Source organism: Paroedura picta, chromosome 10 (genome assembly GCF_049243985.1).
Source record: "Paroedura picta isolate Pp20150507F chromosome 10, Ppicta_v3.0, whole genome shotgun sequence".
NCBI classification, from domain to species: domain Eukaryota; kingdom Metazoa; phylum Chordata; class Lepidosauria; order Squamata; family Gekkonidae; genus Paroedura; species Paroedura picta.
This window is the reverse complement of record NC_135378.1, coordinates 87585981-87599989: the sequence shown is the minus strand read 5'-3', so window position 1 is coordinate 87599989 and position 14009 is coordinate 87585981. Positions and strand designations below refer to the sequence as shown.

General features: G+C 53.8%; 1 protein-coding gene across 2 annotated transcripts in view; it reads left to right on the top strand.

Annotated features, from left to right (window-relative positions):
* Positions 1-14009, top strand: part of EXOC6B (exocyst complex component 6B) — a 131903-nt gene that overhangs the window by 51183 nt on the left and 66711 nt on the right. The gene's annotated exons all lie outside the window — the stretch shown is intronic.

Genomic DNA, 14009 nt, shown 5'->3' with positions numbered 1-14009 from the left:
CTATCACGGATGGCTATATATCTTATTACAATTTTCTCATTCTTTGTTTCAAAGAATACATTCCTTTATATGGAGGGATGCTACATTCAGGAGCTATCTGCTTTTGACAAATTCAAGGTTACTTTGAGAGACAAAGAAATAACTATACACATAGTGCCACAATGAACTCAAGATACATTCTGCCTGACCTAAAAATAAACCATAGACAGACTGTGACTAAAGTGTGCTCCACAAATCAGTATTTGTGTTCTCAATTGTGTTCCACAAATCTATATAATCTATATCATCTATTAAGTAACTGAACAGGCTGGACTGGGACTGTATGTCAAGGTCACCCAGTGAGGATCAGGGCTTGGGGGGGGGGATTAGAAGCGTTGGGCTCCCAGCTGTACTGGGACACTCTAACTGCTACATCTCCCATGCTATTGTCTCAAACATCGTGGCTTGATTAAACCATGGTCTCTGTGCATGGGTGAACCCAGGCCTCTGAATCCCTTTCGGGCTCTCCTGGATGCCATTCTTGCAGAGGCAAGGGATAAGGCAAAGATGGGCACAGCTCCAGATCAGCTTCCCTGATGGACGAGACCCAGTGAGGGAACTTTGGGTCTCTTCAGCTTCTTCTCCCAAGGAAGGCAGAGGAGAAGGTGCCTGACAACAACCTGGCCTCTTCTGGGGGCCACAGCAGAGGGTTGGGGGCCTGCAAAATGGGGGTTCCACCACATATTTTAAGTTTAATAAGTTTAAACGTATTGTTAAAATAAGTTTAAAATATTGTTTATAACTTATTTTTCATATTGTTTTATGCTATATTGGAAGCCGTCTCAAGTCAGCAATGCTGGGAGGGGCAGGATAAAAGTCAAAGTACAGATAAAAATAACTAACTAAATAAACCCCAGGCTCAGTTCCTGGCTCCTGGGGATGGTCTCCTGGTCTCATCCCCTCTCTGAGGCTGTTGCATGAGACATCCTCTCAGTGTATTTATTGACCCAGAGGGCCCCTTGATGCCCGTCTCCCCCTTGAGAGCCTCCCCGCCACGGCAGACCAGCACCAAATGGATGGGCGTACTTTGCTCATTCAAAGCCTGCCTTTCCTCCTCGGACGCCAGGTGGATTGCCGGGTACAGAGAGAGAGGTCATCACAGACGGTACAGGACTCCAGGGGCACCTTGAAGACCAACAGAGACTAATTCGGGGTCTAGGGATTCATGAATGAAACTTGGTTGGTCTTCAAGGTGCCCCTGGATTCAAAGTTTGTTCTGCTACTTCAGACCAACACGGTGACCCTGAATCTGTAATAACAAGAGTAGTAGTAAGAGTAACAACAACAACAACACTATTTTGATAACCCTCCCTACCCTGGACAGCTCAGGGCAGGTGATAACCAGTTTCAAACCCAATAAATAGAAAAGTACATAACCACTGGGCCTGTCTTTTAGGCCCTGCAGAACTGACTGAAGAGACTGCTTCTGGGCCGGGGCCAGGACCGAAAAGGCCTGGGGAGCCTGAGTGGATCTGGACTGATCAAATCTTAACATGCAGTGTAGGTTATCCAACAAACAGTGCAGCGGGACAAGGGGTGCAAAATCCAATGGCACCGTGAGCAGCAAACTGCCCAGGCTGGTTCAGGGCAAGGATGTGGGATGACAAGGTCACCTCCTCTCCCCACTCCCACCTGAAGATGCCCGTCGGGACCCTCCCTCCTTGCCCAGGGGAAGCTGCGTGTTTGTAGGGCGTGGCTTGTGCTGCCTGTGCTGGTGCGGTGGGGAAGCCACAAGGCTCACCTGGAGACCCGGAGGGGGAGTCCTTCCCGGGAGCCCCCTGCAAATGCTTAAGGAGCGGAATTGACCACGGGCCCAAACTTGAGGCTGAGCCACAAAGTGTCATTTCTTGCACCAGCCCCACCTAGAGGGTTTGGCGCCCTTCTCCTTTGGGCTTGCAGCAGTTGGGCTGCAGGGAAACCTTCCCGTCTGGGGCCTCTGGCACTGTTCAGTCCCACACCTGCAGCTGAGGTGCACACCTGAGGACCTGGCATACCATTTGCCGGGAAGGGCCAGAGGGACGAGAACCCCCCGTGCAAGGGAGCCTTCTGGCCCATAAACTGGAATTGGAAAGATGGAAGAGGTTGACCCGTGGTACTTCCAGCGCCCCCTTTGTGTTGTTGTGATTCGGTCTGTAATATGGAGGTCTCTTTTTGTTTCCATAAAATTAGCCAGTAAACTGGGAGTGGGGCTGTTGGAGGGGGAGGGAATAATGGGAACCAGGCAAAGTCTGCTGGAAGCTGCGCTTGATGAAACGTGGACGGCGCGGTCGGTGTAGCTCCTCTCGTCGTGTTTTATGGCAGAGGGCCACGTGTGAGACGGCGATAAAAGTTTTTACGAGACAGAAGTAGCAAAGCTAATTTTCAGACTGCAGTTTGAGACGCAGAAGTTTGTGTTGGAATTATGGAAGTGCTTTTGCATCTTGGGTGCCCAGATACCCTGCCCTTGGTGGGAAAATGGCTTCGGTGAGGCTGGAGCAAGGGTCCCCACCCCCTTAGGGCACCTTCGGACTGCTGGCGAGTTGGCGCTTTTCACCCCAGCAGCACACTGGGATGACCCTTCCATTGAGCTGCCCGTGCGGCCCCCAAGATAGTTTCTCCTCTCAGCCTCAGCAAGCCCAGGCCTGAAGTTGGGGCTTTTTGCCACGGTCTGCGTCACCTGCCACTTACCAGCATAGAACACTCATAGAATCATAAAATCATAGAGTTGGAAGGGGCCATACAGGCCATCTAGTCCAACCCCCTGCTCAACGCAGGATCAGTCCCCAAAGCATCCTAAAGCATCCAAGAAAAGTGTGTATCCAGCCTTTGTTTGAAGACTGCCAGTGAGGGGGAGCTCGCCACCTCCTTAGGCAGCCTATTCCACTGCTGAACTACTCTGACTGTGAAATTTTTTTTCCTGATATCTAGCCTATATCGTTGTACTTGAAGAAAGGACATTACTGCGTGTCCTCTCCTCTGCAGCCAGCAGAAACAGCATCCTGCCCTCCTCCAAGTGACAACCTTTCAAATAATTAAAGAGGGCTATCATGTCCCCTCTCAACCTCCTTTTCTCCAGGCTGAACATTCCCAAGTCCCTCAACCTATCTTCATAGGGCTTGGTCCCTTAACTTAGCGACCCCCAACCTGTGGGCCGTGGACCATGTGGTTCTTCGACTAATTGGAGGTGGGCCCCGAAGGACGCCTTCTCTCCCCCCCTGGCCCTTTACTTCACCCCCCCCCCCGGCCCTTTACAACACACTTCAGGTGTCATTGTCTCCCATCCCTCCCAGATGGGACTATCTCGTTGCAGAGAAACAAGCTCAGGGTTCCCATTGATTTGTCATTGTCATGAGTTAAAATTTCCATGAAAATGAAATGTTCCTTATGTTCATTGTTGTGGCGTCTCTGTATCTTATTTTGAAGGGATGTTTAAACGTTACCATAGCGATCAGAGAGCATTAGGGCAGTGGTTGAGAGTAGAGAGTAAACTACCCCCCCCCCACTGAGCCTCAGTAAAAGGCGTTGAGTGGTCTTCAGCGTTGAGTGGTCCCCGGTGATACAAAAGGTTGGGGACCACTGCCTTAACTCACCCAGTTAAGATCAGTTGTTGGTCTTAAAGGTGCCGCTGGACTTGGATTTTGTTCTGCTTCTTCAGACCCACCTGAACCAGGTTGTGGAGACCCTCCTGAGTCTCTTTGCGGTCATCCCAGATTTTCACCCTCCTGAATAGTTCTTTGTCATCCGCAACCCTCCGCTCACTCCTGGATCATTTATGAGCCAATCCAATAGGACCACCTTCAGTATCTGTCCTTGTGGGACTTTTCTCCATTGCGAGGACTGGTTCTTTGCTTCCTGTTATTTAAATACTTTTCAATCCATAAGTGGACCCGTCCTCTTTGTTCCAGACTGCTAAGTTTATTCAGTTGCCTCTGGTGAGGTGACTTGTCCAAACGCTTTTGAAATTCCAAGTATATAATGTCTTTTGGGTCACCGTTGTCTATTTGCTTTCTTTCTTTCTCAGAGAACCCCAAAAGGTTTGGGAGGCAGGACTTCCTCTTGCAGAAGCCATGCTGATTTCCCCCAACAGGCTTTGTCCCTCTGTGTGCATAACAATTCTGCCTCTGACTGCCCAGACTAATGTGCCTGGGACAGCGGTAGGCTGACTGACCTGTCAGTTCCAGGTTCCCCTCTGGATCCCCTTTTAAGAGTCAACGTGACATTTGCTGCTCTTCAGCTTCCAGGCACAACAGCTGAATTTAGCAGTGGGTGAGATAGACGAGCTAGTAGATCAACTAGTAGATCATTGTCCATGGGGTCGCAATGAGTCGGACACGACTTCGCACCTAACAACAACAAGATCAACTCTCCCGCATCCCTGTCCCTAAATGCAGCCATGGTGCTAGAAGACTGGAGGGTGGCCTATTTAAACCACGGGCTTGTCCTACCTGGCCTTGGCTCTCCCGGTATGTAGCTGCTTCGCTTTGTGCTGTCTTTGCCAGGGCTTGTCAGCCTTTTTGGCATGGGGGCTTCTGTGGTTGTTAAATAGTTTAGAACATTTATTAGCCACTTTTCTTCCTTATGGAACTCCAGGTGGCTTACAACCTAGCTAAAGCACATACAAAATATATTAAAGATATAAAACCCAAAATTTAAAATCACAGACTGCTAGTAAATTGAGCGATCTGTGGTCCAAAGCACTGGCTCCAGCTGCCTCCTGGAGACGGAGAGCGAGGCCAGCCGCTCAACGGACGGCATCATCAGAATGGAATGCAGAGTCCCCGCTTTGTGCTTTGCAAGATCATGGGATGGAGAAGTTGGAAAAATAAAATCAACAATGTCAAGTAGAATAATGAGAACGTGATAAGATGATGTAGCGAAAGTGGTGTAAGATGTTTGTTCTTCAGTCTTTATTTTTTCCCTTCTCTGTAGTCTGCGTTAAAATGATAAAAGTCTATTATAAAAAGGAAGCAGCCAAGTGAGGCCAGCCGCCCCTCCCTGGGGAGGTGGGTACGTAACCGTGGGGCTGCCACTGAGAAGGCCCCTCGCTCCTGGGGCTCCCCATTCAGGCCTCTTGGTTGTGGCTTCTTTGCCCAACGAGGGAATTTGGGGGTTTGTAGGTTGCAGCCTGAAGTCACACATGTGTGTCCTTTTTATTGACTGTGTGATCTCCTGAGCCATTGATGGATGGATGGATTGACTGTATTTTCAGCCCACCATTCTCTGTGGACTCAAGGTGGGTTACAAGTCATATAAACCCCATAACCCTGACCCATAAAAACATAACCCAGGTGGCAGCATAACCCCATAGCTGCCACCCACCCACCCAGCAGCCATCCACCAGGGAGGGGGGGAGATTGATGTGAATGCTCAGCCCGAGGAGCTCCGTTTTGCAGGCCCTGTGGAACAGGGACAGCTCCGTCAGGGCCCTCAGCTCTCCCGGCAGCTCATTGCATCAGGCCAGGGTCAGGGCCAGAACCAGAAAGACCCTGGCCCAGGTTGAGGCCAGGCATACTTTCCTAGGGACAGGGACTTCCAAGAGCTTAGCACCTGCAGAACAGAGTTGCCTGCAGGGGGCGGGGGAGGCATAAGGAGACAAGCGGTCCCTCAGATAGGCAGGGCCCAAGCCGTGGATGGCCTTAAAGGTCAAAACCAAAACCTTGAACCTGATCTGGGCCGCAAGTAGTAGCCAAGGTGTCCCAGTGAGGATCCTGGCAGCTGCGTTCTGCACCAGCTGCAGTTCCCGGGTCAGGGACAGGGCAGGTCAGCGTAGAGCAAGTTCCAGAAGTCCAGCCTAGAGGTGGCCGTCGCATGGATCATTGTGGCCAGACAGACTGAGGGCAGGTAGCGCGGTAGTAGCCACACTTGGCGCAGAGGGTAACGTGTCATGGGGGCTACTCCCGTGACCTAGGCCTCCATAGAAAGGGAGGCAGCCAGTGACACCCCCAAATTCCTGGCAGATGTTAAGCTGCGCCCCCACCAGGGTGGGTAGATGCACTTCCTGTCCTGCCCCTTTCCTGCTCAGCCACATGACCTCTGCCTTGGAGGGGTTGAGAATAAGCGGGGTCCAAATGTTCTTAAATCTGCTCTTTGGCAGGGCTGTTCTCTAAGGGCTGAGCGAATGCGAAATAGACTGCAGCTGCCCCTCCCCAGCCCCCATCCACGAGGGGCGCAAGGAGAGCGGTTCCAGTTACGCCAGCCCGTGCCCCTCTGAGTGCCGTGGTCAGGCCCACTCCGGAGGACTCTGAGGCATGCTTGGGTGGGTGGCAGGGAAAGGAGCCCGCTCCTGGCTTCTTTTCCAGCCACTTCCCTGTAGGGTTGGGAATTTCCTTGTGCACGTCTCCCTTCCCCAGCCTGGGGGATGCTCTGGAAGATGTTTCCTTGGGACTCAGGGCGGGGGGGTGGGGTGGATGCTCCCCTGCCCTTCTGCTTGCTCTGTGGGGCGGGGGGGGGGGGCATGCAGCTAGCCAGTTGCCTCCCTCCAGGTCCAGTTAGTCCGCTGGGGAGGAGGGCCGCACTCTCTGCATGCTGGGGGGGTCTCCTTGTGCAAAATGCTCCCTCCTTACCCACAGCACTGCTTTCATTAATTGCATGTGGGGTGGGGTCGGGTGGGGCCAGCCCTTTGCTAGGGGAAGGCAGGCCTTGGGGTTCTGCTGCATTTTGTCAGTCAGTCCACAGGAGAGGGAAGAGGGGGGTGATCGGCGTGTTTTGTAGTTCTGTCCGTGAGAAAGGAAGTGACTAATTTGCTACATATTGGTGGGAGGAGGAAAATACATTTTTACAACAATTCATTACTTTTTAACTAGAAGCAAAGCCTTCTAACGTGGTCACGATTAAGATGTCTCTTTTTTGGGTTCGGATTTTTTATTACTTTTTCCTCTTCTTCTACGTTGCAGGCAAACAGTGAAGCAATTCAGGAGAAGAAGTGAGGGGGCAGGGAACAACAATTCTAGGCCAACGTGGAAAAGCTGGGCGGGGAGGTCAGGCTCCAGGGCTGCGACGGGGGAGATGGGGGCATTTGAGAGGCAGTCCAGGTTAGCCCCACGGCCCTCCCTTGGCCCTGTGGTTACGCCACATTTTAAAACGGGGTCTAGAGGGGCTGTTTAGTCAAATGTTTGTTGTGGGTCAATTAGTAGAGACTGTTATTAAAGAATCCTAAAGCGCATAGAGGGGGGAATCAGCGTGGCTTCTGCCAAGGACTGGCCTTCCTGGTGAGCATGAGGTGATGCACAGTGCAGCAAACATCCCGCCTTTAGCTGTGCTGTCATGGGATCTGGACTGATGGAAAGGGAACAGGATCTTGATATCATAGAATAACAGAGTTGGAAGGGACCTCCTGGGTCATCTAGTCCAACCCCCTGCACCATACAGGACACTCCCAGCCCTCTCGCTCAACCACTGTGCCCTGCCACCCCCTTGAGCCTTCCCAGAATCAGCCTCTCCGCCAGATGGCTATGCAGACTCTATTTAATAATCTCCAAAGATGGAGAACCCACCACCTCCCGAGGAAGCCAGTTCCACTGAGAAAAGGACATAGCAGAGCAGGACAAATTACAGAGGAGGGGTGTCTGTGTGAGGGGCCAAAGCCCTGTCCTAAGAGGAAAGGCTAAAAAGAGGCTGACTGTTCACAACAGGGGAGACACGATATAGAAGTATACGAAGCTATGCCTTGGGCGGAGAAAGTGCAGAGAGCAAACTTTTCCTCCTAAAATACTGCCGCTCAGGGGCAGGGTATTCCACATGGCCGCTGGAGTTCTGAGTGTTTTCCTTGATCTTTTTTCTTAATAAAGGAATTGCGGGGGGGGGGGGACGGGGACGGGACGTTATTTATCTATCCCTTTACGGAAAGCTTTCCTGAGCTGCCTTCCCACCCAATTTAGGGCCCTTCAGGCAGCAGACTTTGAACCAACGATTAAAGCCTTGGAGACCTTAAAATACTTAGAATGTATTTTGATTTTCAATGCTTTTTAAACAATGAAAGAAAATATAAATGACATAAATAAAGTAAAATACAACTAGGGAGGAGGGCTATAATAAAAATTAGTCAGGGAACACCAGAGCAGACAAAATCTTCATCCTCTGGCAGAGACACCAACAGAGGGAGACAGATGAATCTCTCTGGGGAGGAAGTTCAGTGATTTGGTGCCATGGAAGAGAAGGCCCTTCCTTGGGATGCCACCTTGAATTGGGTCTGGAAACAGACTGGGAGCCTTGGTAGCTGAAACAAGTTTGGGGGGATCTGGTCCCCTTGACCCACTCAAGTCAGCCTTCTGGCTGCAGCCTCTGCATCCAGGGGAGCTTCCAGAGTCTTCAAGGGCAGCCCCATGCAGAGGGCACTGCACACGTCTAGTCTTGGGCATGCTCCACAGAGGCAAGGTCTTCCCTTCCCAGGAAGGGCCGCAGAAATCTGGCCAGTCAAAGTTGCCGACGGGGCCTCTGGCCACTGCTGCGGCCAGAGTGCCCCGGCATTCATGCCTTAGGCAGGTTTACTTTGGTCTCCCACCCACATGAGAAGGCAGAAGAGGAAGGGGGAGTGGCCGGAGCAAGACCCTGCCCCCCTGCTTGGAGAAGTGCTGTGGCTTCTTTCCATTCCGCGTGCTGGTGGCCCTGCGGTTGTGGGAGGGAGAAGTCTTGGGATGAAGAAAGCAGGCAGGCCTGTGGATGTGCTGAAAGGAAAAGCGATGTGCAGCTGATGAACCGAGGGAGATCCCTTGCCTTCTGAGTTCTTTGTGGTTTCCCCCCTTGGCTAATTTTCCAAAGTGATGCTCATTTTGGGATGTGCATGGAAGGCAGGATACTCATCTGGTTCCCATTTTGAAGCAGCCCCATTGGCTGTTGGCCCGTTTCCGAGTGAGATTCGAGGTGCTGGTTGTGCCCCTCAGAGCCCTCCCCGGCCTGGGAGCCCTCCTTGGAGCGACCCCCTCCGTCCCCACGGCCCTGCTGTGTGCGAGCTCTGGCCCCAGGCAGCCTGCAGTTGCCGGCCCACCACTCGGGGAGGCCTGCCCAGCATCACTCCCCCCCTGGGGGCGGGCGGGCGGGGGGGGGGGGGCTTGAATGGCAGGCCTCGTTTTGGGGGCAGGGAAGAGATTGTTATATTCTGCCTCCTGACCGGTGGCCCACGCTAGCCTGACCTCGTCCGATCTCACAAGCTACGCGGGGCAGCCCTGGCTAGCATTTGGGTGGCAGACCCCCAGGGAGGGCAGAAGCAGGCGGTGGTTGGCCACCTCGGAGCGTCCCTTCCCTTGACCCCCACCCCCACCCCAGGTTGCCGTGAGACCCCAAAAGATCTTCAAACTAACGGCCCAAGAGGAAGGAAGTTCTCCCTTTACAAGACCCTAATAGAGGTGGCCTAATCAGTTAATTATGCAATTTAATATGATTAAATTGGAAAGCTTAATAGTTATCAACTGTTTTTAATGTAACTTTATTGTTTGTACATGCCTGCTGTTGCCCGTCCTGAGCCAACTGGGAAGGGCAGGCTATGAAAATAAAATGAATCAATAGATGGGGGGGGGGGGCAGGAAGGCAGCAGATTTGTCTCCCTGGACAAAATGGCTGCTCTGGAGGGAGGAGGAGGACAGTGCATTTTATACCCTGCAGGGGGCCCTCCGCTCCCTCACCCCAAGGGCCAGCTGGGTGGAGGGGTCAGGAGTGCGGACCGCTAATCTGGCGAGCTGGGTTGGATTCCCCGCTCCTCCTCCACATGCAGCCAGCTGGGTGACCTTGGCCTAGTCACAGCACTGATAAAGCTGTTCTGACCTAGCAGGAATCTCAGGGCTCTCTCAGCCTCACCCACCCCACAGGGTGTCTGTTGTGGGGAGAGGAAAGGGAAGACGAATGGAAGCCTCTTTGTGACTCCTTCGGGGAGAGAAAAGCGGCATAGAAGAACCATCTCCTTCACCCTCCAGTTATTGCTCAACGCAGGGCTGGCACCCTCCCTTGCAGCCAGATGCCTTGCTCCCCCCCCCCCCCAATTGCTCTTCATGATCGCCTGCTAAGAGCCCCGGGAACCTCCTGAACATCAGGCAACCTTTGTGCCTCCAGGGAGACCAGAAGCCGGACGTGGGTGCGTGGTGCTGACACCTTGGGGGCCCAACTCCTCCCCCTCGTGTCTCTCTGGGGGCTTTTATGGCTTCCCAGCATGTCTCTGGCCCGGTGGGACTGCAATGTCCGCGGCCTGCAGCCGCTTCCGTTTCTTGGCCCAGCCGGCCAACTGAATGTTACCATTCGCCCAGGCGCTGCGGAGTACGTGGCTCGGCCACCTTTCTGCATGACAGCTCCGCAGACTGGAAACAGACCCTTTGCTGGAAAAGGACAGTAAAAAGGGTTTTTTTGGGGGGAAGATTGATTGCCCCTGTTCAAGATGGGGGGGGGGGAGCTTTTACCCATCAGGAAAAGGAAAAATGCTGGCTTTTGTAGCAACCACACCAAAAGGTGGAGGCTTTCTGGTCCTCCTCCCTCCCCGGGTTGCTCCGGTTTCGGAGGGTGGGACGGAACGTGGCTTGCTCTTTGATGTGGTTTTTGAGAGTGCCTTCCCCTTGGGCTCCGGGCAGATGCCGTTATGCAAAGCAGAGCTTTGAGCATCCAAATGTGCTTGCTGAGCAGGTCATTTTTCTTCCTTTATGTGCAGCGTCAAGTACAGTTCGGAGCATTCCTCTCTACTCTTGCCCCCCCCTTTCCCAAGCAACTTTTTTTTTTTGGGGGGGCTCCTTTCATGATTCCGCCTCCCCCAGCCTTGGTCAGGCTTGATCCTTACCGAACTGCTCACCGCCTGGAGCCTCTCTGGACGGCAGACGGGTTCCTTCCTTAGAGGCCATCTTGGCTGCAGTGGAGAGGCTGCCGATCCATCTCATGCTGCTTCTTAACGCATTCGTCCTAAGCAGAGGGCTAAAATGTAGATAAAGCAAGACACCCGTGCAGGGCGGGCCAAATCTATAGCAGATGCATACACTTTTGCAGCTGGAAGGGTGCTAGGTTTCCTGTTATCTTCTAATCAAAGAGGTAATTTTGCCGTACAAACTACATTTTGGAGCAAAGGAAGAATGAAAAGATGTCGAGGCCCAGGAAAGTGACCGCAGTCAGAGGCCACGTGACACACAGCATCTGCCCCACCTGCCCCTGAGTCACAGACTCTGTCCGAGGGTGGGCTCTTCAGACGCCTCCCTGGCACCACTTGAGATGGTGGGGCATAAAGGCCCAGAGCAAGGGGGAACAGTTGGAGATGAGCAGTACTCAGAAGAATGCCAGCAAGCGGAGTAGAACAGACCTGTTGTGCTCTGCAGCTTGCACTCCTAGAGCTACTTGAATGGCCCCCAGTCTGGTGCCTCCATAAAGGGAGTCCGGAGGAAGGCAGAGGAGCCACAGAGTTTGTCCCGGGGAAAACGTGAGAGCTGAAATATCCCTCTCGGGTGGTGGAAGCCTTCCACTAGGCCTGAGCTCCAGAAGATGGAATTCTGCAGGTGGAATGTGCTGGGAATTGAAGGTCAGAGAGAGGCCCTGGGAGAGAGACCCTCCAGGGAGGCTCTCGGGACAGGCTCGGAGGGGAACCTGCCCCCGGAAGGAAGGCCAGCTATGGAGGGGAAAAGGGCTGCTTTGGAGGGAGGACTTGGGGGCATGGCGCCAGGCTGAGCTTCCGCCCCTGGCTCCGCTCCCAGGTCCCTAGAATCTCCCAGTCAGAGAAGGCACTCCTCGCTTGCACAGGGGGCGGGTGTGCATGCTCCAGGGCCCCGCTTCCGAGACCTGGCCTGAAGGTGGGCCAGCCCTTGTGAAGCTGTTGCCAGATGGGGCTGGGGCATCCCTGCTGTGGGACCCCAGTGGGGGCCTTGAGAGGCTGGTGAGGGCCAGAAGGGGTGTCTTGTGACATTGTTTTGTGATTTGGTCATCCGCCTGGTCCAAAGCCTTTTGCTCCCAAATTCGAGAGGGAGGCTGATGTATTTCGGTGGCTTGTATCTTCTCAGTATGGCTTCTGCAAAGATGATTCCCAACCTCTTCTCAGGCAGCTGAGAGATGGGAGCCGGTGGATGGAGGGTCAGGTGCAAGAGCACAGATCCCTCCAGACTCACCTTTACCTGCTAATTTTGAAGGGGCTGGAGCGGAGGGAGGGGGAGGAGATTTGGGATGGTCTCCGCATGTTGTGTTTGCTGTCTGGCCACTAGAGGTCAGAGGTGTGCCACGTGAGGCTTCCCTTCGACCCGTGCCCAGGAGGACGGCCCTGGAGCTTGTGGACTCAGTCTGAGCTGCCCATCAGCGGCTGGGTTCAATGCCAGAGATTGGCTGGCAAACGGCACACAGCCTCTCCTGGTGTCTGCCCTGAGCAGGGCCTTCTGCAGGGCTGCCCTGCAGGTGAGTGAGAAAAGGAGGTTGAGAGGGGACACGATAGCCCTCTTTAAGCATTTGAAAGGTTGTCACTTGGAGGAGGGCAGGATGCTGTTTCTGCTGGCTGCAGAGAAAAGGACACGCAGTAATGGGTTTAAACTTCAAGTACAACGATACAGACTAGATATCAGGAAAAAATTTTTCACAGTTAGAGTAGTTCAGCAGTGGAATAGGCTGCCTAAGGAGGTGGTGAGCTCCCTCTCACTGGCAGTCTTCAAGCAAAGGTTGGATACACACTTTTCTTGGATGCTTTAGGATGCTTAGGGCTGATCGTGTGTTGAGCAGGGGGTTGGACTAGATGGCCTGTATGGCCCCTTCCAACTCTATGATTCTGTGATTCTTTGAGTGGGGCCCGCAGCTGCCTGCCCACCGGCATTTTCTGCAGTGGCCCCCACCTTGTGGTGCAGCCTACCCTGGAGGGCCAGGAAGGGTCCCATGGATCTGCCCCTTTGCAAACCAGCAAAGCCAAATTATGAATGATGCCACAGGGTGTGGCGTAAGTGAGGGAGCCAAGCTTGAGTCCACTTGGGGTGCAGAGTTAAATTCTTAAAGGAGCCCCTGGACTCTGACTTGGGTCTGCTGCTAGACACCCCTGGATCCAGCGTCAGAAGGGTGGACTGCAAAGCAGGCAGCTCCACAGGAGAATCAGAGAAATGCCCTTTGGACTGGGGCAGCCCAATGTCAGCGGGAGCCAGTTGCCAACTGGGAGACACAGTGGCAGCTGGGCCACTCGGTGGGCCCTGGAAGGAGCCCTGCAGGGAGCTTGCTGCCTGCCTGCCTGCTGGGGAAGGCGCTCTGGAACAACTGAGGCTGAGCTTGTGGCTGAGGCTCCTGAACAGAACCTCTGTTTAGTGTACAGTGGGCCACCCGGTGGCATTGCCAGTGGAAAGGCCGATTTTTGTTTCTCAGCTGTGGCTGGATGCTGGCTGGATGTTCGGCAACGGCATTTTGCTTCCGAGGAGCTTCTGACTCCCGTTTTGCCTGTCGCCCTGTTGTCATTGTGGGGGAGTGAGAGTAACCTGTGGGGCGGAAGCCACTGGAGCGTTCCCCCCATCCCCACCCCACCCCCCGCATGGGATCCCAAGGAGATCCTTGGGGATCTACATAGCCATCTGTGTCATGCTCGCTGTGGGCAGGGCTGGGCTTCCCGCAGGCAGGCCTTGAGCAGAACATGTCTCTCCCTTAAGCCGCTGGCCGTCAGACATCCTCCCCATCAGCACACACTTTCGGCTTTGGGCGAGAGGATTTTCCTTTCTGTCATGGATACTGTGTGATCGAACAAGAAAATCCCCTGCCCCTTTGCAAGCCGTCCATGGAGCTCTTTGGCTCAGCCCCGCCTGCTCTACACCAGAGGAGTTATGGCGCTCCCCCCTCCCCTCTGTAGTCTGCTGCCGCCCGGGGTTAAGCTGTGTGGATCCTGGACTCACTGGGCAAAGCGAACAGGGGTCTTTTCCATGGAGCCCAGCCTTGAGCCCGGCCCCGTCTGAATGTCTGGACTGAATGCACTTTGTGGACCTGCCCATCCGCTTGGCAGGACTGGGATTTCCTGAGATGCTTTCGGGGACCTCTGGGGGCCCGATGGGGAGGAAGGCTTCTGCTGACATGGGGCGAAAAGAGGA